We start from the raw sequence: 25000 nt of genomic DNA on the forward strand, positions 1-25000 counted from the left end.
TAAATTTGTTATCTGGTAAAATCTTAAATATCTCATTCCAACTGATGTAAAAGTGCACAATACCACGTGATCCGTTCCTGTTTCTCTACCCCAGCGTAAATCTATTCTCCACCCCCTCTATTCCAGAAGTGGTCTCGCTTACTCTTTCTATAACAGGGATTTCGTGTTTGTAGTTTGACAGAGGCATTTTGTTGAAGTTCGGAATTCGAGCGACAGCTCCCAGATTTCAGCGCCCTAAGCCATTATTTAGTTTGCTTGGTTTGTAGCGCTGACCCTCGGTTGAACATCAAGCATCAAAACAACCTGAAAGTGATTAACGGATACGCATGAAAGAAACAAAATTGTTTGAAACGTAAGAGTATTTTAACAATACATTCTCAAATACATAAACAGACATCACAAAACATTAGAGAAAATTTACATAAACTCTAAATCAAAGCAAAACATAACAAAGAAAACCGGAAGTATCGCCATTATCTATCTTTTACATTCGTAGCCCTGCACTAAATTTGAACAACATACGTAAACACAAGCAATTCACACACAAAATGCACAACCGTAACCAAAGGAAACGAAATACTTCACTTATGGCAGAATGCAAAACTCGCTAAACATACTACAATACAATACTAACAACCTAAACATTTTAAGTTTTTATAAAGTAAAGTGAATAGTTATCGTACACAACATTCGTGTTGGTTTAATGTAAATTAGAAGCCCAATACAGAATATCTGAAATCCCCTAGTGACTTCTGTGAGGAAGGATAGATCAAACCATGGTAGTCACCGTGTTTTGGTTTAATAATAGACATGAAAATACTTATAAGCCATAACATGATGTACATAAGAATATATACATCCAGCACAAAGCCTAAACGACAATTGATCATAATTCGATCGTAGGATACGATTGCACACAAAAAATGCAAGCATTCGAACTAACAGCGAACATTTCGAAATATATTAGCAAAAATAGACAAATACAGACTATCCTGCCAACTGCCCTTCCAAATTATAGACCAAAATAACAAACATCATTGGTACAAAGCAAATACAGACAATCCAAAATATGAACGCAAAAGGACTACACACACGTACCCTTTAAGTCTTGAATAAGCCACACTAATACATCACACCAAGCTAACAACACTAGTTTATTATTGCGGATTAACTTAATCTTATCTGGAACCCAGTCTTTTCCCTGCACGTTTACAAAATAGCGCACTATGGTTTGTTGTTGTTTTTCAAACGAGTATTTGACCTTCGCATTATCACTCAACGATGTTGGCAAGCAAAGCTATTGGATTATAACTTAGAGGGTTTAATATTTTGTCAACTTTGTGAAGTATGATGATTTATTCCTCAGTGAATCATTCAATTGTTTTTTTATGACTATTTTTGGAAGTATTTGATGATAGTCGTTTGGTATTTTAACTAAAAGTTTGGCACTTCCACATTCTCTGGTTCTTTTCTATCAGAATCTTCTACATGGGGTGTTCTCAGAACGACTGATATGTGCCATAAAATGTGTGTTGAGAACTACTTACACGTTGGTGTTTTGAGGACAATTGGTGTGTTCTACACGAGTGTCTTGTGACTTATATAGCTGTTACATAAATTATGTCATTTATCCTGGTGATTATATGATTGCAGCTGTCGAAAGAATACGTTTCTGTTTTTGGTACAAAATTTTCGTTAAGTTTCAAGTTTTAGCACGCCTTCTTAGCCCATAAAATGTTCCTTTACTGATTTTAATTTTTTTAATTCCATCTTTAGATTATTGTTGTGTTCAAAATATCCAGCTTTGGAACATTCTATTTTCCTTTTTACTTGCATTCATATTTTCGATGATGTAGTACCTCATTATAAAACCAGTAAATTTTTCTCCGTTACTCAGAAGCAACATAGTATATACAAAGGTAGATGTTAGGCTATATATCAACAAAGTTTGGCCAGCACTTAGATGTTTCGACATAATTTTAAAATGTAAACACTCACAGACAATCTAAAAAGTATATTTTACACAGTCTGTTGAATCTGTTTTGTTTTTTGACACTTCTGTCTGGACATTAACGAGAAGGCTTGAAATATGCTGAATAGCACCTATATGTGCATACTTCGTTCTAATTTGAATGCGTCCTGGAATGAACACCGCACCAATAGAGTATACAATAAGCTTCCTAAAGTATCAGAAGTCATTAGTAAGTGAAGAGTTTGCTTTGCTGAACACTGGAGATGTAAGAAAAAGCAGGTTAATAACATTTGGACACGGCTATAATCGTCTTAATCACCCTGCAGAGTCATACATCGATCAGTTAACAGATGACATTGGATGTTATCGAGGGATTATCACATGCCATGGAAAATACAGTTCTGTGAAGAATCAAGGTCATGTAAATCTGAGATCAAGCTCTACCCAATGAGGATGAAGTTTTGATTCGGTTCTTCTTCGAGGAATATTCTCAAAGTATATAGTCGTAAATGGCGTGTTGTTAAACGCTAGATCACATCTGATCCAAGAGATATATTTTTACCAAAAGCGTTCCCATCTTTCTTTTATTTTTCTTTTGTTTTGTTTTTCAGACTCTGTCTCTGAGAGATCACCTCGTTCAATGCTTATTTTTATTTAATAAAAATGGTAGGCTATTATTCAAAGGAAAACACGGCTGGTATTTATTGTAGGTTGAGAAACTGTGTAGAGACTCTTACGAAGGCTTGTAGCTTACTGGTGTTTCATTTTATTTGCTTGTGTACGCATGTAATCGTGCATGTGTGTATGTGTAAGTGTGTGTCAATGAGCGCATGCACACGCTAATTCTATCATCGAGATTTTTGTGTCATCTTCATCCTCACCACCACTAACGCCACCATCACCACCACATCATATGTCAAAATACCTTTTCTTCACAGCAAGATCTCTAAATCAAGCAGTGATTATAGATGCATATCTAACCAGCTTCTTTCTCATCTCTTTTCCAGCCGCATCAATCCTCTTATTACGCAGTTGATTGTTTGCCGCTGCCAGGTCCTTGAACTTAATAACCTTTTTGAGCCGGGAAAATCTCTTTTATCTTTAATTGAAATGTTCGGTTATCTGCTTTAAGTATAATGACATTTCAGATGACCTTTCTAAATATGGCCATGTTTGATTGTATTAACAAATACTGTCCGCCTTTTTGTAAAGCCTGTATATGTCTGTGTAAGCGTATGTGAGTGCTTTTAAAGATGTGTATCTGTGTGTGTGTGTGTGTTTAAAGACACTCATACATAGACACTTACAGACACACACGCACGCACTTACATTCACAAACGTACAAATGTATACATGTATCTTAGCATATATTTACTACACGTTAAAATATCCGTGTGTGTGTGCGCGCGTGTGTATATGCATGCATATAAGTACATATGTATATATATACACATACATATATATATGCATATATTTAAATATAAGTACACGCGCTTACATACGCATATATGTATACTTACACGTGCATATATCTATGTGTCTGTGTGTGTGTATCTTATATATATATATATATAATATATATATACATACAAATATAAATATATGTATATATATATATATATATTATATATATATATATATATACAAATATAATATATGTATATATATATATATATATATATATATATGCAAATATAATATATGTATATATATATATATATATATATGCAAATATAAATATATGTATATATATATATATATATACATATATATATATATATATACAAAATATATATATGTATGTATATATATATAATATATATATACAATATAAATATATGTATACGTATGTTTTTTATCCATATACATATACACACACACACATACACATATATGTTTATGCTTTTATGTCTTTGTGTCTGTATTCGTGTATGAGTCCATGTATATATAGATACATACATAGATAGACAGACAGACAGACAGACAGACAGACAGACAGACAGATAGATAGATAGATAGATAGATAGATAGATAGATAGAAGATAGATAGATAGATAGATAGATAGATAGATAGATAGATTGATTGGTAGACTTGTATGTGCATGTGAATGCATGAGTATGTTCGTGTATGTAGACATTAGTGTATATATATATATATATATATATATATATATATTATATATATATATATATATATACTTACACATACACACACATATACATATATATATTAGGCATTTGTAATACATTGTATGGCGAATGGACTCATATTGAATCAGTTCTATTTAAATTTTTGTATAGGGGGTGTACATTAAATTTTCTAGGTCTTTTTAATCTATGCCATCGATTATAAATGCGTGTGTGTATGTGTGTGTTTGTATGTGTGTGTACATATATATATATACATATATACACAAGGAAACACATATACATACACATCTACATGCATACGTATTGACAAACACGCACACACCCACGTTTATATGTCGGTTGTATGCATGTATGCATGATGTGTGTATGTATACATGTATGTATGTGTGTATATATAAAAACTTGAGGTTATTTTGAAGCATTGTATGGATTATATGAACAGATTTGAAAGCCATATGAATGCAATTTCTTTTTTTGTAAATTTTCGATTTTCAGAAAGTCTCTTTCAAAAATTTATAGTAATGCGTTCAAATGTGTTTTTAAAATTTGTGTAGACATTTCCTGTCCATTAACCGTTGTAGCATTTGGCTTCTGCAGTACGTTGCTGTAACAGTGAATTACATGAAAACAGAAGAAAAAAAAGAAAAAAATTTTATCACGGTTATTTTTTTGCTCCTGAAGGCCACATTTTTGTTGTAACACCGAAATGAAACAAACAAGCAAAAAAGAAAAAAAACCATTGCTGTAATAGCTTTTCACCGATGTGTAGCCATCGATGACGTCTCATGAGCAGAAACCTTCGAAATTATTTTTCTTGCTGGTTCAGGCCCCTAAAAGTATTAGCAAACACTTTTCGTAAACAGCCAATGTGTTTATTCTGACGTGGAATATATTGAAAATAATTAGACTCATATTTTTATTACAGAAATATGTAAACCAACGCCGCTTTATAGATAAAATTATCTATTATTCACATTTCCGGCATAAAAGTCGCACTTTTCAGATCAAAATTTACAGCCAAAATGTAAGTCGACTTATACACCAAAACAACTTTGGAGAACCAAAAATTCCATGTTATATGCAGTAAGATTTGGAAAGATAGTGACGATGTTTGAATGTTTGTACTATATATATATATATATATATATATATATATAAATAATAAATATTAGGAATAAATCCAATTTACAGGGAAAAAATCAGATTTAGGATTAAATCCAATTTTATAGTAAAATATTATAAAATATTATTAGAGACAAAACCACTATTTTGCAAAACAAACAAGGAAAGACTTAATCAATACATAAAATTTTAATAAATAGTCAAAAAAACCGCCACTACAATTGTTACTTGTCTTGATCGACAATCTTCAGGTGGACTTTCAATAAGTCAGTTTCTGAAACTGACTTATTGGAAGTCCACCTGAAGATTGTCGATCAAGACAAGTAACAATTGTAGTGGCGGTTTTTTTGACTATTTATTAAAATTTTATGTATTGATTAAGTCTTTCCTTGTTTGTTTTGCAAAATAGTGGTTTTGTCTCTAATAATATTTTATATATATATATATATATATATTATATATATATATATATATATATATATATATATATATAGAGAGAGAGAGAGAGAGAGAGAGAGAGAGAGAACAAAGTGTACGTACGCCGCTATATATATATATATAAATCGACCTCTGGGCGTATTCTTCGTAAGTCTAGTACTTATTCTATCGGTCTCTTTTGCCGAACCGCTAAGTTACGGGTACATAAACACACCAACATCGGTTGAAAAGTCACCTGAAGAGATATATTGCATCTAATGATGCACCACAACCAGTTGTGTAGAATCTCACCCTCGGAAGACCGATGTACGATAGGTGAAAACGATCGTAGTGATTAACAAAGAATCTCATGAATTCCATTTCCTCTTTCTCTCATATGTTATTTAACCGACGAACACGAAGAATTCCTGAAGTAAATCCAGTGACATTAATAGCCATACTATTGATGACATCAGATAGCCAAAGACAGCTGACGTACTTTGAACGGAGAACTACCAGCAATATCCCTAAATTTAATATTATGATTTACATACACTACGTCAATATACACTATGCCGGAAGAAACGGTATTTCATTTCTCGGCACTACAGGGGTGCATAAAAATACTAAAAAAACTAGCTAGGATTTTATTTTGGTGTGTGAGTTTGTATATGTGTTTGTGTGTGTTTGTGTCTGCGTTTGTCCCCACCACCGCTTGACAACCGGTTCTGGTGTTTTCACATTCCCGTAACTTAGCCGTTCGGCTAAAGAGACCGATAGGATAAATACCAGGCTTAAAAGAAAGTAAGTACTGGGGTCGATTCGCCCGGCTCAAATGTTTCAAAGCGGTGCTCCAGCATGGTCGCAGTCAAATGACTGAAACAAGTTTAAAATACTGTCCATAGGACTCGAACCCACATCGCTTGGGAACATGAGAGATGCGCTATCATTATACCACAGGAACACTTCCATAGGTCTCGAAGTCCTTAAATTCTTATGATGTAAACATTAATTAATAATTACAATAATTAATAATGATTTCAAATTTTTGTCACAAAAGTAGCTTGGTGGAATGAGATTAAAACGATTACATCGACCCCAATGCGTAACTGGTACTTATTTAATCGAACCCGAAAGGATGAAAGGCAAAGTCGATCCCGGCGGAATTTGAACTCAGAACGTAGCGACGGGCGAAATACCTATTTCTTTACTACCCACAAGGGGCTAAACACAGAGGGGACAAACAAGGACAGACAAACGGATTAAGTCGATTATATCAAACCCAGTGCGTAACTGGTACTTAATTTATCGACCCCGAATGGATGAAAGGCAAAGTCGACCTCGGCGGAATTGGAACTCAGAACGTAGCGACGGGCGAAATACCTATTTCTTTACTACCACAAGGGGCTAAACACAGAGAGGACAAACAAGGGCAGACAAACGGATTAAGTCGATTATATCGACCCCAGTGCGTAACTGGTACTTAATTAATCGACCTTGAAAGGATGAAAGGCAAAGTCGACCTCGGCGGAATTTGAACTCAGAACGTAGCGGCAGACGAAATACCTATTTCTTTACTACCCACAAGGGGCTAAACATAGAGGGGACAAACAAAAACAGACATAAGTATTAAGTCGATTACATCGACCACAGTGCGTAACTGGTACTTAATTTATCGACCCCGAAAGGATGAAAGGCAAAGTCGACCTCGGCGGAATTTGAACTCACAACATAACGGCAGATGAAACACGGCTACGCATTTCGCCCGGAGTGCTACTGTTTCTGCCAGCTCGCCGCCTTAATTTGAACTCAGAACGTAGCGGCAGACAAAATACCTCTAAGCATTTCGCTCGGCGCGCTAACGATTCTACCTTACAATAATTAGTAATTGCATAATAAATGATCGCCAAAGAGAAACTATTTTGAGGAAAATTGTCCTGGAGTACAGTCGTCGTGATACCAACCCAAATATGCCTCCACAGTCGACTCGAAACCAACGTGTACTTTAAATTCACAGCGTGGCTACATTATATATATATAGCTGTGAGATAGTATGTTTATTCAATAACATGAAAAATTGATTTAAGAATATTTGCAAATCAAATAATGACTATTGAATAAGCAAACTGAACAGAATCGCTAAACATTTTTGAAAATTGAAATTCAATGATAATGTGCCACAACCATACTAAGAACATCTTGGCAGAACCACAGCACGAGCGAAAAGGTCACGGAAAATTCAGAACTGAGTTATTCTATTGGGAACGACGCTTTGTCATATCCGTTTTCGCATTGCATATTTGGCGTCGCCCATTTGGCGTCACCTATTTGGCGTCGTCTATTTGGCGTCGCCTATTTGGCGTCGCCTATTTGGAGTCGCCTATTTGGCGCCACCCATTTGGCGTCACTTTTTTGGCGTCACCTGTTTGACGTCGCTCATTTGGCTTTGCATTTTTGGTGTCGCCTATTTAACATCACCGATTGGACGCTGACTTACTTGTCATCAGTTGTTTTAATGTCTCTCATTTTAAACGCTTCTTTTCTTTTATCTTTCTCTCCTTTTTCCCTTCTCTCTCTCTCTCTCTCGCTTTGTTTATGCGTGTGTACATCTTTCTCTTTATGTTCATGAGGAGAGGGGAAGAGTTTATGTCAGTCGTGCCATGTCTACAAGTGTCGGCGATTATGAACATCCAAGCCAAAATCTAAAGATTCCTGACTTTTCTTTGGAAAGATATGGCAATAGTTTCCCGTTGCATTCTGCCGACTTACAGCTTACTCTGGTAGGTTCTTGCTCTCCTGAATACATCCTTAAATCACAGGGACTATTTGATCCTTACACAGCGGAACTGGTTCATGTAATACCAGGACTTATCCAAATACATCTTGGGCTCCAGCCCTTTTCTAAATCCTCTATGCCGTCTTCTGGGCCCATACCTGAGGCCTTTACATAAATGAACACGCCCCCAGACCAGAACGGATCTGGGAATACTGATGACTAAGTGATAACTGCATACTTTTCTCCCCGAAACTTCTGAATGCCCAAGCTGGAGTTGCTCGTTGTTACCTTCTCGAAATCCACAAGAAATATTCAACGAAATACTCGTTGGGTAAAGGATAGAGTGGCGGTGGCGGCGGCGGCGGCGGCGGCGGCGGTGGAGGCGACGGCGATGGTTGTGGTGGTTGTGGTGGTGGTGGTGGTGGTGGTGGTGGTTGTGATGAAGTGGTGACAGGTGAGGTGGGGATGGGAATTTAACGTTAGATCAGCTTAGTAGCATTTCGTCTATTTTTGGGCTCTGAAATCAAATTCCGCTGAGGTCGACTTTGCCTTTCATCCATTTTGGAGTCGATAAATAAAGTACCAGTGGAATACTGAGGTCGATATAATCGACTAGTCCCCTCCCCCAAAATGGCTACCCTTGTGGAAAAATCTGAAACCATTATTATTATTATTATTATTATCATTATCATCATCATCATTATCATAATCATCATCATTATCATCATCATTATTATTATTATTATCATCATCATCATCATCATCATTATCATCATCATTATTATTATCATTATCATCATCATCATCATTATCATCATCATATTATTATTATTATCATTACCATCATCATTATCATCATTATTATTATCATCACATCATCATCATCATCATCATCATCATCATCATCATCATCATCATCATCATCATCATCATTATTATTATCATTATTATCATTATTATTATTATTATTATTATCATTATCATTATTATTATTATTATTATTATTATTATTATGTTTGACTTTTGTTTTGCATTTGTACAAGTTGGCTCCAAGTCTCACCCCGAGACCTCAAGAGACAACAAGCTAGAAGTTCATGTTGGTGTTATGCCAAGGGTGCCATATATTTGGTGTTGTACATAGTGTTGTTCTAGAGAATGGTTAAGAAACCGTAAGGAAATTCTGTTTGTTTTAAAATTTGAGATTACATAGACAGTATTTTACGGAGGATATGGGCAGTTCCCATGAGCACTATCTTTTGAATTTCTGCCATTTTGGGGTTTCCTGGTTTCTGAGCTAGGTAGCAATCAACCCCTTTTGCTATCATTCCTAGGGCACCTATGACAACAAGGTATTGTTTTAGTCTTGAGGTTCCACATTTTGCTAATTTCTAGTTCAAGATCTTTATACTTGCTCAGTTTTTGGTAGGTCTTGACAGATACGTTTATATCGATTGGGACAGTGTTTCGGTTTTAAATCACTTTTAGTCATCCACAGCCATCTTTTTTCTCTGTCTGTCTTATCATCAACATCCCTATTATTATTATTATTATTATTATTATTATTATTATTATTATTATTATTATTATTATTATTATTAGAGAGTCGGCAAGCTAGCAGACTGGTTAGCACGCTGGACAAAATGCTTAGTAGCATTTCTTCTGTTTTGACGTTCTGAGCTCAAATTCCGTCGAGGTCGACTTTGTCTTTCGTCCTTTCGGGGTCAATATATAAAAAGTAATAGTCAAATACTATGCGCGATGTAACTCACTTCCTCCTCAAAAATTGCTGGCCTTGTACCAATAAATGAAACCATTATTAGAGAGAGTGAGAGAGATGCGGCGAATTGAAAGAATCGTTTGTATACCGGACAAAATGCTTAACAGCATTTCGTCCGTCTTTACGTTCCGTGTTCAAATTCTGCCGAGGTCGACTTTGCCTTTCATCTTTTCAGAGGTCAATAAAATACTGGAGGTCGATAAAATACTGGAGTCGATGTAACTGACATCCCCCTCAAAAGCTGTTGGGATTGTGCTACAATTTGAAAACAGTTTTAGAATCAGACAGAGAGGAAAACAGGAAGAGAGGAAGAGAAATGCTATTCCAGACTTGGTTAGCTCTTAACACACTAAGAGTATATCCTTAGGCCCGAAATTTTGGGGGAGGGGGCGAGTCGATTAGATCGACCCTAGTACACAACTGGTACATAATTTATCGACCCCGAAAGGATGAAAGACAAAGTCGACCTCGGCGGAATTTGAACTCAGAACGTAAAAACAGACGAAATACCTATTTCTTTATTACCCACAAGGGGCTAAACACAGAGGGGACAAACAAGGACAGACATAGGTATTAAGTCTATTACATCGACCCCAGTGCTTAACTGGTACTTAATTTATCGACCCCGAAAGGATGAAAGGCAAAGTCGACCTCGGCGGAATTTGAACTCAGAATGTAAAAACAGACGAAATACCGCTAAGCATCTCGCCCCGGCCGAAGCTTCAATGATATCTCAAAAACTAATTAGTAGCAATAGAACTGCTGCTAAGATTGAATATATCAGCATTACAGATTGTGTCATATGCTGTAGAGTGAAAGCTATAATTAATCTCAGCCGACATTAATTGAATCATCACTGGACGTAATAGAATGTTAATAACGTTATACGTTTCGTTTAGAACACATGAGCAGTATAGTGGAGATGGAAATCATCGAAGTAGATATAAAACTGTTATAGTTTAGTAGTAAAGTTACTCCTAACCTCACTTGACCCTTTAAAGCTGTGCTTAGACTGATACACTTAGTCCAGCTTTACTGATTTTGTGACTCAACTGTTCTTAAATGAAATTTATTTCAAACACTTCAACGTACTTTCCTCTCATTCTTCCTTCCTTCCTTTCATTTTTGCTCTCTGACTTCTTTCTATCTTTCTTTCTTCCTAACTCGCTCCCCCCCCCTTCCTTCTTTATTTTATTTGCTCTGCGGTTTCGATTCTAGCAGTCATGTAACTCCCCCCCCTCGTACGTCTTATTTTTTTAATGTTTTTCCTTTTTTTTTTTTTAGATGATTAACTCCTGTCACTTGCAATATCTTCTCAAGCTAAACCAAAGACCTAGTTTCCAGCAAAACAACACTGCTTATTTTCATTTTTGTTTTATTTAATTCACAAGGCGCAGGAGTGGCTATGTAGTAAGTAGCTTGCTAACCAACCACATGGTTCCGGGTTCAGTCCCACTGCGTGGCATCTTGGGCAAGTGTCTTCTGCTATAGCCCCGGGCCGACCAAAGCCTTGTGAGTGGATTTGGTAGACGGAAACTGAAAGAAGCCTGTCGTATATATGTATATATATATATATATATATATGTGTGTGTGTGTGTGTGTGTGTGTGTGTGTGTTTGTGTGTGTGTTTGTCCCCCTAGCATTGCTTGACAACCGATGCTGGTGTGTTTACGTCCCCGTAACTTAGCGGTTCGGCAAAAGAGACCGATAGAATAAGTACTGGGCTTACAAAGAATAAGTCCCGGGGTCGATTTGCTCGACTAAAGGCGGTACTCCAGCATGGCCGCAGTCAAATGACTGAAACAAATAAAAAGAAAAAAGAAAAAGAAAAGTATGAAACTTGGGATTATTATATGAAAAGGAGATGAAGAAGCATAGAAAACTAGGCAACGAGTTGGCAGAAACGTTAGCACGCCGGGTGAAATGCGTAGCCGCATTTCGTCTACCGTTACGTTCTGAGTTCAAATTCCGCCGAGGTCGACTTTGCCTTTCATCCTTTCGGGGTCGATAAATTAAGTACCAGTTACGCACTGGGTCGATGTAATCGACTTAATCCGTTTGTCTGCCCTTGTTTGTCCTCTCTGTGTTTAGCCCCTTGTGGGTAGTAAAGAAATAGGTATTTCGTCTACCGTTACATTCTGAGTTCAAATTCCGCAGACGCCGACTTTGCCTTTCATCCTTTCGGAATTGATAAATTAAGTACCAGTTACGCACTGGGGTCGATATAATCGACTTAATCCGTTTGTCTGTCCTTGTTTGTCCCCTCTGTGTGTAGCCCCTTGTGGGCAGTAAAGAAATATGAAATAAGAAAACGGTAGAGAAGTGGCTGTAATATTTCTCGGAAATTAGCTTGAGGTCTCTAACTCTTTGAGTTAAAGTCCCTCAAGGACGGGGATGGGGTAACTTTGTCTTTCATATTACTAGGGCCCATAGACTACGTACATTGGTAGTATATTCAGTCAGCAATGCCCTTTATATTACAAATTTATAACTTTGTTCCAACGTTAGAAATTATTGATTTCAAATTTTGGCACAAAGCCAGCAATTTGAAGAGAAGTACTAAATCGATTACATCAACCCCAGTGATCTTCTGGTACTTATTTTATCGGCCCCGAAAGCATGAAAGGCGAATTTGGCCTTGGCAGCATTTGAACCCAGAACGCTAAGACGAACGAAACCCCGTTGAGCATTTTGCCCGGCTTGCTAACGATTCTGCCAGCTCGCCGTTCTTCCAGTGTAAGAAAATTATCATTAAGGAAAATATATTGGATAGTTGTGATATCTTTTATTTCTTTCAGTCATTGGACTGCGGTCATGCTGGAGCATCCGCTTTAAAGAGTTTTTAGTCAAACAAATCGACTCCAGTACTTATTCTTTTTGAAGTCTGGTACTTATCCAATCGGACTCTTTTTACCAAATCGCTATGTTATGGGGATGTAAACACACCAACACCGGTTGTCAAACGGTGGAGAGACAAACACACACATACATACATATGTACAACGAGATGCTTTCAGTTTCCGTCAACCAAATCCACTCAGAAGGCTTTGGCCGGCTCGGGGCTATAGTAGAAGACATTTGCCCAAGGTGCCACGCAGTAAGACTGAACCCGAGACCATGTGATTGAGAAGCAAGCTTCTTACCACATGGCTATGCTTTCACCTACATTTTCCAAAGTTAGTAGTAGCGTGGGAGAATCGGTACGGTTCCATAGAGAACTCGAAACAGAGTGAGGTCGAAGACCTGGTACAATGGGAACTTATCATCACACGCTCCGTTTTTAATACATAAATTTAGATTAATGAGAAATTTGATTTTGTTGTTTTTATTTTAATCTCTCTTTATTTTATTCTTTCAATATTGGAAAACTTCGGGGAAATATATAAAAAGGAAGGAAAGCAATATAAAAAAAATCGCAACAACACAAAAGGAAGAAAGAGCTTTTAATATAGAAATGATTTTCCTTCAAACTTATTTGCAAAATGCCGAGTGAATAAATGTATAGCGTCAAATATATAGCCAGCCAACCTTTTACGAGACAAAACAATACTCGGAAGACATTTAAAAAGAAGAAAAAATACTCCTATTTCACACAAAACATTTTTTTTATAGCCAGTATTACAATACTTTGTCTTTAGTCATAAGACGGAAGAATTTTTTCTTTAATATAAGAATGTATATAAATAAGAAATTTCCAATTACTTACAGGTGAAATTATCTACGAACAAGTCTGGAATTTCAGAATTGATTACTTTGGTCAGACCATTCACGAGGTCTTACGCAAAAACGTCTATTTATTTATTATTTATTTATTTATTTATTTATTTATTTATGAAATGTCAGAGTAACTCGGTTGCAATACGAACAATAGGAAGAGATCTTGTCAGGGGTCTGTTAAAAAAGCAGCTGATATATCGAGAAAAAAAGACAAATAAAAAGAGATAAGGTAATTTTAGGCGATTAACTCACCTAATCAGATTGCTTAAAATTTTGATCGATCTGACGGTGGGATGAAGTTGGCTCTTGTAAATAAATAATCGCAATATAAGAACGCGTGAAAGCGGCGAACTGGCAAAATCGTTAGCACGTCAGGCAAAATGCTTAGCGGTATTTCGACCGTCTTCACGTTCTGTGTTCAAATTCCGCCGACGTCGACTTTGCTTTTCATCCTTTCGGGGTCGATAAATCAAGTACCAGTTACGCACTGGGGTCGATAAAACCGACTTAATCCGTTTGTCTCTCCTTGTTTGTCTCCTCTGTGTTTAGCCCCTTGTGGGTAGTAAAGAAATAGGTATTTCGTCTGCCGCTACGTTCTGAATTCAAATTCCGCCGAGGTCGACTTTGCCTTTCATCCTTTCGGGGCCGTCGAAATAAGTACCAGCTGAAAACTGGGGTCGATCTAATCAACTTATCACCTCCCCCCGAAATTACTGGCCTTGTGCCAAATTTTGAAACCAATATATGAACGTGCGTGCGTGTGTGTGTGTGCGTGTGTGTGTGTGTGTATGTGTGTGTGTGTTAGGCGAATAGCTGGCAAAATTGTTAGCACACCGGGCGAAATACTTAGCGGTATTTCGTCTGCCGCTACGTTCTGAGTTCAAATTCCGCCGAGGTCGACTTTGCCTTTCATCCTTTCGGGGTCGATAAATTAAGTACCAGTTACGCACTGGGTTCGGTATAATCGACTTAATCCATTTGTCTCTCCTTGTTTGTCTTTTCTGTGTTTAACCCCTTGGGGGTAGTAAAAAATAGGTATTTCGCTTGTCGCTACGTTCTGAGTTCAAATTCCGCCGAGATCGACTTTGCCTTTCGTCCGTTCGGGGTCGATTAAATAAGTATCAGTTAAGCACTGGGGTCGATGTAATCGACTTAATCCGTTTGTCTGTCCTTGTTTGTCCTCTCTGTGTTTAGCCCCTTGTGGGTAGTAAAGAAATAGGTATTTCGTCTGCCGCTACGTTCTGAGTTAAAATTCCACCGAGGTCGACTTTGCCTTTCATCCTTTCGAGGTCGATAAATTAAGTACCAGTTGTGTACGACCTAATTTTGTAAGTTTTATGATTGAAATTATCACTCATTGAGTTGGCACTGTGGCAGCAGTTCGTCGGTTAGGCGTGGTAAAAGAACGTATTCAGATACTGAAACATTGCAGTAACAGACACCACGAACAACATTCTTCCAACACAAGAAGACAATCTAGCTGCTAATACTGTCAGGATTTAGGAGTAAGGTTTCTGATATCACGAATGTACAAGAGGTGGCGGTCTTCCTAATTTATTTAGATATGAAAATCTAATTTAAACCAAGTAGGAAAGATCAATTTTGAAGGTCCATATTCAATTTCAGAAGCTAATCGTGAAGTATGAATTAGTTATAATCTGCGTGCCTTTACGTCGCTAGCTAATAAAAAGCATTCTGTCGACAGGAATTTTCTACAAAATGTTCACAGATGCTTACTATTAAACATATGTAATTCTATTAAAGCAAAAACATTTTCATTTGTCTTTACTTTTCTGGTAAATTTTAACTACTCACTTCATTCTCACATGCATTAAAACTTGTTGCGTGACACACACTAATGTATCGTAAGTTTATGGTAATGGATGCAGTACCCTACAAGCAGCGTCGAAAATAATAACAACTAGTGACCAATTTGTATTTATCTTTTACTTCATTGAACTGCGGCCATTCTGGGGCACCGCCTTGAAGAACTTAGTGGAACAAATAAATCGATTTCAGGACTTTTTTTTTAAAGTCTGGTACTTATTTTATCGTACCTATTGCTGAACCGCTAAGTTACAGGGACGTATACAAACCAACACTGGTTGCTAAGTGGTGGGATGTACAAACACAGACATCATATGTGTGTACACACACACACACACACGCGCGCGCGCACGAACACACACACACACACACACACACACATATATATATATATATACATATATATATATATATACAAATATATAATATATATATATAATATATTATAATATATAATATAATATATATATATATATATATATATAATATATATATATATATATATAATATATATATATATTTATATATATATATATATTTAATTGTTAAACAGGACGTCAAACATTAAGGCAATGCGAACATTTCAAGTCATATACAATATTATTACAGGAAGAAATTCAAAGTCATATAGTGGATAGAACTGGAATACCTTGACAAAGGCTGAGTTTCGCTAAACAACAACATCAACTCGTATACTTTGTTATCAACAATATGGCAGAAGGAAAATACCTCTACATACATATCCACATACAGATATAGTAAGATCTCACATATGTGAAATAGTGAATTGAAAAACTTCATTTCTCTGAAATTATCGACGTAATTAGTAGACAAAAATCACCCTTCAGGAAAAACTGACTTTGACGTGATACGAACTAAGGACGTAAAAAAAAACCGTAAGGCTTTTTCGTCCGATGCTCTAATCGATTCTGCTAATCCACCTATTTTCTTCTTTCTGCATATAGATCTCTCTTAGTATTGCCAACTGAATAGAATATCCTTTGTTGATTAGACTGGAACATGTTGACTTTCAAGCCCAAATATATTCCTATACTGCATCTCCTATAATTTCCAAAATTTCAATTAACTATTTTAACTAGGGTTGTCTTTCTTTTTAATAGTAGGGATTGAGCAATCGTAGAGGAAGTGTTTGTCAGCAAAGTGCAGGGCTAATCTCACTTATTCGAAGTTTTCCCACTCAGTCTCTTTCATATGTGAGACATTTTTAGCATACGAGCTAGCAAGATCGTTAAAAGCGCCGGAAAAAAAATGCTTTGCAATGTTTGTACTGACTATGAGTTCAAATCCCACCGAGATCAACCTTGCCTTTCATTCATTTGGAATCGATAACAAAGTATTAGTCAAATTCTGGAGTCGAAGAGACTAACACTATCCTCTCAAAATTGCTGGCCTTGTATCTAAATAACAAACCATTATTAACAGGAAATAATTAGTACATGTTCGTAGGAACACATTCTTATATTGGTTTCAAATTTTGGCACAAGGCCAGCAATTTCGGTGGAGGAGATAAGTTGATTAGTTCGACACCAGTGTTCAACTGGGACTTATTTTATCGATCTCGAAAGGATTAAGGGTAAAGTTCACTTCAGTGAAATTTGAACACGGAACGTAAAGACGGGCGAAATACCTATTTCTAACGTTTCTGCCAGCTCGCCGGTGCTGCCTAGTCTGAGTGGTCGATTTTCTCAATTATAACATTTTTTTCGAAAATTTGTTCAAATCATCGGTTATATGCCTTGAAGATGGCCCCTTCTTCTGAATCACATTTAAATTCATTTATTGAATTCGCTGCATGGTCTGGCGAAAACGTATTTTCAGGTTTTGTTACCAACTTCATTAGTTTTAGCATTTGTTGCTATAACATTTGTTGTTGTTCTTGTTGTTCTTCATAGGCGCAGCAGTGGCTGCCTGTTAAGTAGCTTGCTTACCAACCACATGGTTCCGGGTTCAGTTCCACTGCGTGGCAGCTTGGACAAGTGACTTCTACTATAGCCTCGGGTCGACCAAAGCCTTGTGAGTGGATTTGGTAGACGGAAACTGAAAAAAGCCCGTCGTATATATATGTGTGTGTGTGTGTGTGTTTGTGTGTTTATGTGTCTGTGTTTGTCCCCCCCCCCCAACATCACTTGACAACCGATGCTGGTGCGTTTACGTCCCCGTAACTTAGCGGTTCGGCAAGAGAGACCGATAGAATAAGTACTAGGCTTACAAAGAATAAGTCCTGGGGTCGATTTGCTCGACTAAAGGCGGTGCTCCAGCATGGCCGCAGTCAAATGACTGAAACAAGTAAATGAGTAAATGAGTAAAAAATTGTAGGACACAATCTTTTTTATTTCTTTATTGCCCACAAGGGGTTAGACCAGGGGTGGGCAAACTTTTTTGATCGCGGGCCGCACAGTGCGTCTTTGGAATCTTGGCGGGCCTCATTTATAAAAATCAAGTGAAAATATTGTGAATTACCGTACAGTTACGAAGTATCTGCATAGAAGTTGGGATTCATAAAAGCTCTCGGCGAGCCGCATGAAAACCTATGGCGGGCCGCATGCGGCCCGCGGGCCGTAGTTTGCCCACCCCTGGGTTAGACATAGAGGAGACAAACAAGGACAAAGAGATTAAGTCAATTACAACGACCCAGTACGTAACTGGTACTTAATTTATCGACCACCGCGTGAAAAAATTTTCTTTTTTAATGTCGTCTGCGTGAATTATTTATATCCTCGTCGCTATTGTTATGATTTGGTGCTTTCCAGTTATAATGTATGGTCATTGTTGTGACTGTAACTGATGTATCTACTCTAGTAACCACGATATTTTCTTGGTATCGGATACAGTGTATCTATTCTATACCAGAATGGTAATACACCGCTCCGTCCATCATGCTATCACTGACAGCTCTGCAAGTCATCGAATTTGAACAGCCTACCTTGACTGTGACTCGAACTCGACTATAACACGTAAGTGACACTTAACTCCAAATGAGATCTCGTACGACTGACACACGACTCCCCGTACTGGTAGACGAAGTCTCGCTTTATAGTGGCTCCTTCATATCACTTGTTCCGTGGGAAGGGTGTACCATTTCCACTACAGCAATAGATAGATAGATAGATAGATAGATAGATAGATAGATAGATAGATAGATAGATAGATAGATAGATAGATAGATCACATACATACACATATATATATCTGACATACAGAGAAAACAGGAAAATGTAACATAGCATGTGTGTGCGTGTGTGAGTGTATGTATGTGTATGTGCGCATGTTTGTGTGTGTATGCGCGTGGGTATATGTGTGTATGTGTGTGCGCGTATGTGTGTGTGTGATTGAGAGAGAGAGAGAGAGAGAGGGGGGAGAAAAAGAGACAAGATCAATCATAATACTTTTTGCACCATGTTTGGAAACTTAATCTATTTTATTGAAGCTGCTGACGTCCTTGAGAAAACCGAGAAGTCACGCGATCTTATAGAATCGAAGCCTAGTAACAAATTAATACATGTGTGGAAAGACATCTAACTTAGCAAAAGCAGAGATAGTGAGATGGATAGAGAGAGATACATCAAAAGATAGGTAGGGGAGAAGGGGAGAGGGAAGAAGTGAAAACGAAAGTAGATAGATAGATAGATAGATAGATAGATAGATAGATAGATAGATAGATAGATAGATAGATTAGATAGATAGATAGATAGATAGATAGATAGATAGATAGATAGATAGATAGATAGATAGATAGATAGATAGTGAAAGAAAGAAGGAAAATATATAACATTAGTTCCGTTTTGAATATGAACAAAGGTTCTATATTTTAGGAGAATAAGAAATAGGGGTTGTGACTTTTCATACCATTGTAAAGGACATTAATAGCGTAAGCGAACCGAAAATACCGCATCGAAACCATTTTGTGGTTTCGTCTTATCTCGCCTGTAACTTATCACTCGATCTGCAGTGCTCCTCTCGTTCTTCCTCTCACTGCTTCTTTCTGTCTCTTTTCTCCCCTACTTTCATTCTTTCTCCCTCTCTCTTTCTCGTTCTGTCTGTCTCTCTCCCTTTCTCTCTGTTACGCACAAAGGAATAGAGAGAGAGAGAGAAAGAGACAGATAGACTGAGATTCTTAGTGACTGTGTCGTATTAGATTCCATTTTAAAAGTACTGTGTCTGCAGCAGAGAGATATATTGTCTGCGAGTGGAATAATTCATCTGAAAATATAGTTTCAGAACCGAGACATCTACATATTAACCAATCGAAACACGTTGTTGGCTGCTTGAAACGATGTTTTAATACAAATGGCATCAGCTCAGTAAACAGTCACTTCAGAATTGCATTTACGGTCAACCGTTCTATAATACAACGACTTTTATAATTATGTGATTGGGTATTTCGGAGGTTAACCCTCCCATTAGTATTAGTGGATGGCTGGATGGTTGGATGTAGGGATGATTATCGTACTGTTATTGTAGGAGGGAAAATTCACTATTACCTCTTAAATTAGCAAACTTGCTAAACAGGAGGTCCGAGTTCTTGTCAAAATGTCGGAGTGAAAATAAAAACATGTACCTCATCCATCATATAATATAGTGCCCGGCTGGTACCCTACCAAGTCACGAACCAAACGCTAACTAGATACACATAACGTATTTTTCTTCATTTTGAGTAGGTTACTACTTTGAACAGGATACATTCTTACATAAAATGTAACAGGCATACAACCATTCATATATACATATATATATATGTGTGTGCGTGTGCGTGTGTGTGTGTGTGTGTGTGTGTGTGCGTGTGTGTGTATTTAAAAATGTATATACGCATATATACATATATAAATATACATTGAAGAAGGTCGTTAGAATTACCCACTTCTACCCCTCTCTCATTCTTTCTCTCTCTTTCTCATTCTCTCTCTCTCTCTCTCTCTCTCTCACTCTCTCTCTCACTCTCTCTCTCACTCTCTCTCTCACTCTCTCACTCTCTGTCTTTTCTCTCTCTCTATATATATATATATATGTATATAAATATACAAATATATATATATATATATATATATATATATATATACCATCCTCACACACACGCATATGTATGTATGTGTGTATGGTATATATATATATATATATATTATATATATATATATATATACACGCATATGTATGTATGTGTGTATGGTATATATATATATATAATATATATATATATATATATAAGATACGTGGAGTTTTTCGTCAGAGTGACTTAAACTAATAGGTATGCGATCTGAGTTCTGAAATAGGTATGCCACTAAAATTCCGCTTTGAACTGCCTTATCCAAAGCGCCTAGAAGTGACTTCCCTTAGGAAGAAAGACAAACAATTTAGTAAGACTTGGCAAGGCGTCTCGGATGACGAAATACTGAGCATATGGAATCTTCGCGCGGCGACACGATGTTCCAACAGCTGGGATATCCTAGAAATAGCTGTCAGACGCCGAGCAGCTGGATAGTTGCCCGGGCCTTAAGGCAGCACTGCACACGTTATAAACTAAACAGCAACTATATCACCATCAGCATCATCAACAACAACACACAAACGCACATACACATACACACAAGCACGCACACACACACACACACGCAAACTATATTACATATGCTAAGTCGGTGTGTTATGTGCAAAGATGAGTTCTGCAGACATTGCAGAAAGTCGTTAGAATTACCCCCTTCTATCCCTCTCTCACTCGTTCTCTCTCTTTCTCACTCTCTCTCTCTCTCTCTCTCTCTCTCTGTCTTTTCTCTCTCTCTCCCGCTTTCACTCTCTTTATTTCTTTCTCTTACATTGGTTTCAAATTTTGGCACAAAGCCAGCAATTTTAGGTGGGTAATCAGCCAATTACATCGACCCCAGTGTTCAACTAGTATAAGTTCCACAGACCTCGAAGTGATGAAAGGCAAAGTCAACCACGACACAATTTGAACTCAGGATGCAAAGATCCGGAAGAAATGCAGCTAAAGATTCTCCCAGCTCCTCCCCTTTCTCTTATGTTGGTTTCAACATGTGGCACAAGGCCAGTAAGTTCGGAGGAGGGCGGAGGTTGATTACATCGACCCCAAGGCTCAACTAGAACTTATTTTATCGACCCCGAAAGGATGAAAAGCAAAGTCGACCTCGGTGGAATTTGAACTTAGAACGTAAAAGCAAAGGAAATACCTATTTCTTTACTACCCACAGGAGGCTAAACACAGAGAGGACAAACAGGGACAGATAAAACGGATTAAGTCGATTATATCGACCCCAGTGCGTAACTGGTACTTGTTTAATCGACCCCGAAAGGATGAAAGGCAAAGTCGACCTCGGCGGAATTTGAGCTCAGAACATAACGGTGGACGAAATACCGCTCAGCATTTCGCCCGGCGTGCTAACGATTCTGGCAGCTCGCTGCCTTTCCTTTCTCTTATATTACCAGGTTTATGTATTTAGTTTTTACCGATGCAGACGACCGTCACCATTTTTCCTTGAACTTCAGGTTTCGTTTGGAATGAACGTCGTATCTGATCAAGCTCACGTACAACATCCACTGTTATTGATTATTCCATATCTCAGTTGTATTCTATAATCAAATAAACATACGCGCGAGTTACCTTAATCATTCGCAGCCCTTTGCAAATGCTAACAGAATAGATCCTGTATGTTTACTCGGTGGATTAATTCAATAATTGTTCATTTAGACTAGAGATTAGCCTCTTCCAATTTGCTGAGATAATTAGAAAGAAATATTTACAACATATTGAATAATTTACTAATGAATCATAAATTCACATTAATGTATCTTATCGTAGATTGGCCGAAATAATTTGCATCTACGACCAAAGAGTTCTCTTTTTCTTTCTTGCTTGCTCTCTCTCGCTATCTCCCTCTGTCTCTTTCTATATATCTCTCTCTCTTTCTTTCTTTCTCTCCATATAATTTGTGTAGTCGACATAATGCGGCGCCCGGTTTAACACCATCATAAGGTCCTTGAGTAGCTTTAGCGATGTCTACTTTGTTGCAAGTCATTGAACCGTGTCACATCTCAAAACATTTCAAAAGTGATGGAACCTATATAAATAGCATAACTTCTACAGAGCCAGATTTATTAAGAGCTTGCTCTCCTATATCTTTTCCAAGTGGGCCCTCACTCTTGAGAACCTGTTATTAGAAACCATCTTCTACTCTTGAAGCCCTACTCTTTTCAGCGGAAAACAGTATAACTTCTACCGAGCCAGATTTACTGAGGGCTCGCGGTCCTATATTTTCCCATAGGGATCCCTCACTCTTGAGAAGTTCGACGAAAACAATGTCATTGCATATAACATTAATAAGACATTTTATTTTGTATTGCATAAAAAAATCTCCTGGCTTAACAGTCTGTTTATGGACCCCATTTGTTTCTAGTCGTTTGCGTTAGAAGCTTCCTGCCTGGTCAGGCCATACAAGGACAGGGACGTCTCTAATCCATATTTCATCAACCCCGGTATGTCCAAGAGTTAGTTATGTCGCCCACGCTTTCCATCGTTTGAATTAACGACGTACTGGCTATAACATCTAACAGCGCCCTCTTTTATGCATTTGATATACTCTCTGCTCCTTCTTAACATTTCATACATAAATGTCTCAGCACATCAAATCCTACATCACTGCCTCCGCGAATAGGGAAATTTAAAATATTTTCCCAATCTCATATAGTGAAATCTATGCCACAAATACTAGCCTTTTTCTTTCGATACAGAAAATACTTCAGCTCCGAATAGCTATTGACGCTCTATAAAGAATATTGCTCTTGAATTTCAAACATTGCCGCTACTCAACATAAAAACGTTCAAGACAGCATGAAAACGAAAGTTATCTGATTGATTGCTAAAGATTAATACAACATTTTCCAGCCTTTAAGCCACTGACGCGTTCACTTGTACCGTTACAACAACGGTCTCTATTCGCCCATTCTTTGTCTTCTTCACAGGTACCTTATTAACAGCTATTCTAAGTTCTTACGCCCTACAACTATGGAATTTCTTTACTGCCACGCCCAAACTCACCTCGGTGTCAAATTACGGCCGTTCAAACCGTTTGTCAAGCTTATCAAAATCACTAAGGCCGAGTAGCTTGTGAAGATCGTAGACATAGTCCTTGTACTCTCGGCAGAAATCATTAAAAAAAAAGACGAAGCAATAATTCCACGCTCAATAAAAATACTTTTCATTATCAGAAATGCAGATAAGGAATTGTGCACTGGAACTAAATTATTTTCCCTTCTAGATTATCTAAAGGGTATCTTATTTCTTTACTGCCCACAAGGGGCTAAATACACAGAGGACAAACAAGGACAGACACACGGATTAAGTCGATTACACCTACCTCAGTGCGTAAATGGTACTTATTTAATCGACCCCGAAAGGATGTAAGGCAAAATCGACCTCGGCGGAATTTGAACTTAGAATGTAACGGCAGACGAAAGACGAAAAACCGGTAAGCATTTCGCCCGGAGTGCTAACGTTTCTGCCAGCTCGCCGCCTTGTATCTAAAGGGTATCTATCGTATTTTAATGCGTATAAGGAACCCATTTTTTTATCAAAAAATTTGGTTAAAAAATATGGGAGTTTCTTATACATGGATAGTATTATAGATATTAATAAATTACTTAATTCCTCAAACCTCAAATCTCTAAATTAGTGGGTTCCATATACATGAGGGTTCTATATACACGTTAAAATACGATAATTTGCTGTTTATTTTTATTAGAGTTTTATTTCGTAAAGTAATTAATTTTGAAACACTAATCCTTTCAATAGTCACACAATGACTCAAATGGCCAATAAGTATTATTTGCAGTGTCATCAGTCTTTCAACAGACCAGAAATAAATTTCTTCCCAATCAAGCTAGTCTGCTCAAAGTCGACTAGCGCCCAGTAGAGATTAGATACAGTTTAAAATATTAGCTAAGGAAACAACACAACTTCCCTAGTTGAATACAAATTAGAGATATGGTCTATTTGTGATTAGGAACTCTGTCATCGAAACTGAATTCCCTCGATTGGTGATGCTATAAAGAATTCAGCTTCTGCTCATCTTTTCCTACAAAAATTTAAACAAATGTAAACTTAAGTAGCGTAGACGCATGCAGTGACTTTGTTATATTTATGGGTTTCCATATTTAATATCTGACTATACTCACATAGCACATAGCCTCCATATATTACCGCAAATTTCTGTAA

This window comes from Octopus sinensis, linkage group LG3 (assembly GCF_006345805.1).
Source record: "Octopus sinensis linkage group LG3, ASM634580v1, whole genome shotgun sequence".
Lineage (NCBI taxonomy): Eukaryota > Metazoa > Mollusca > Cephalopoda > Octopoda > Octopodidae > Octopus > Octopus sinensis.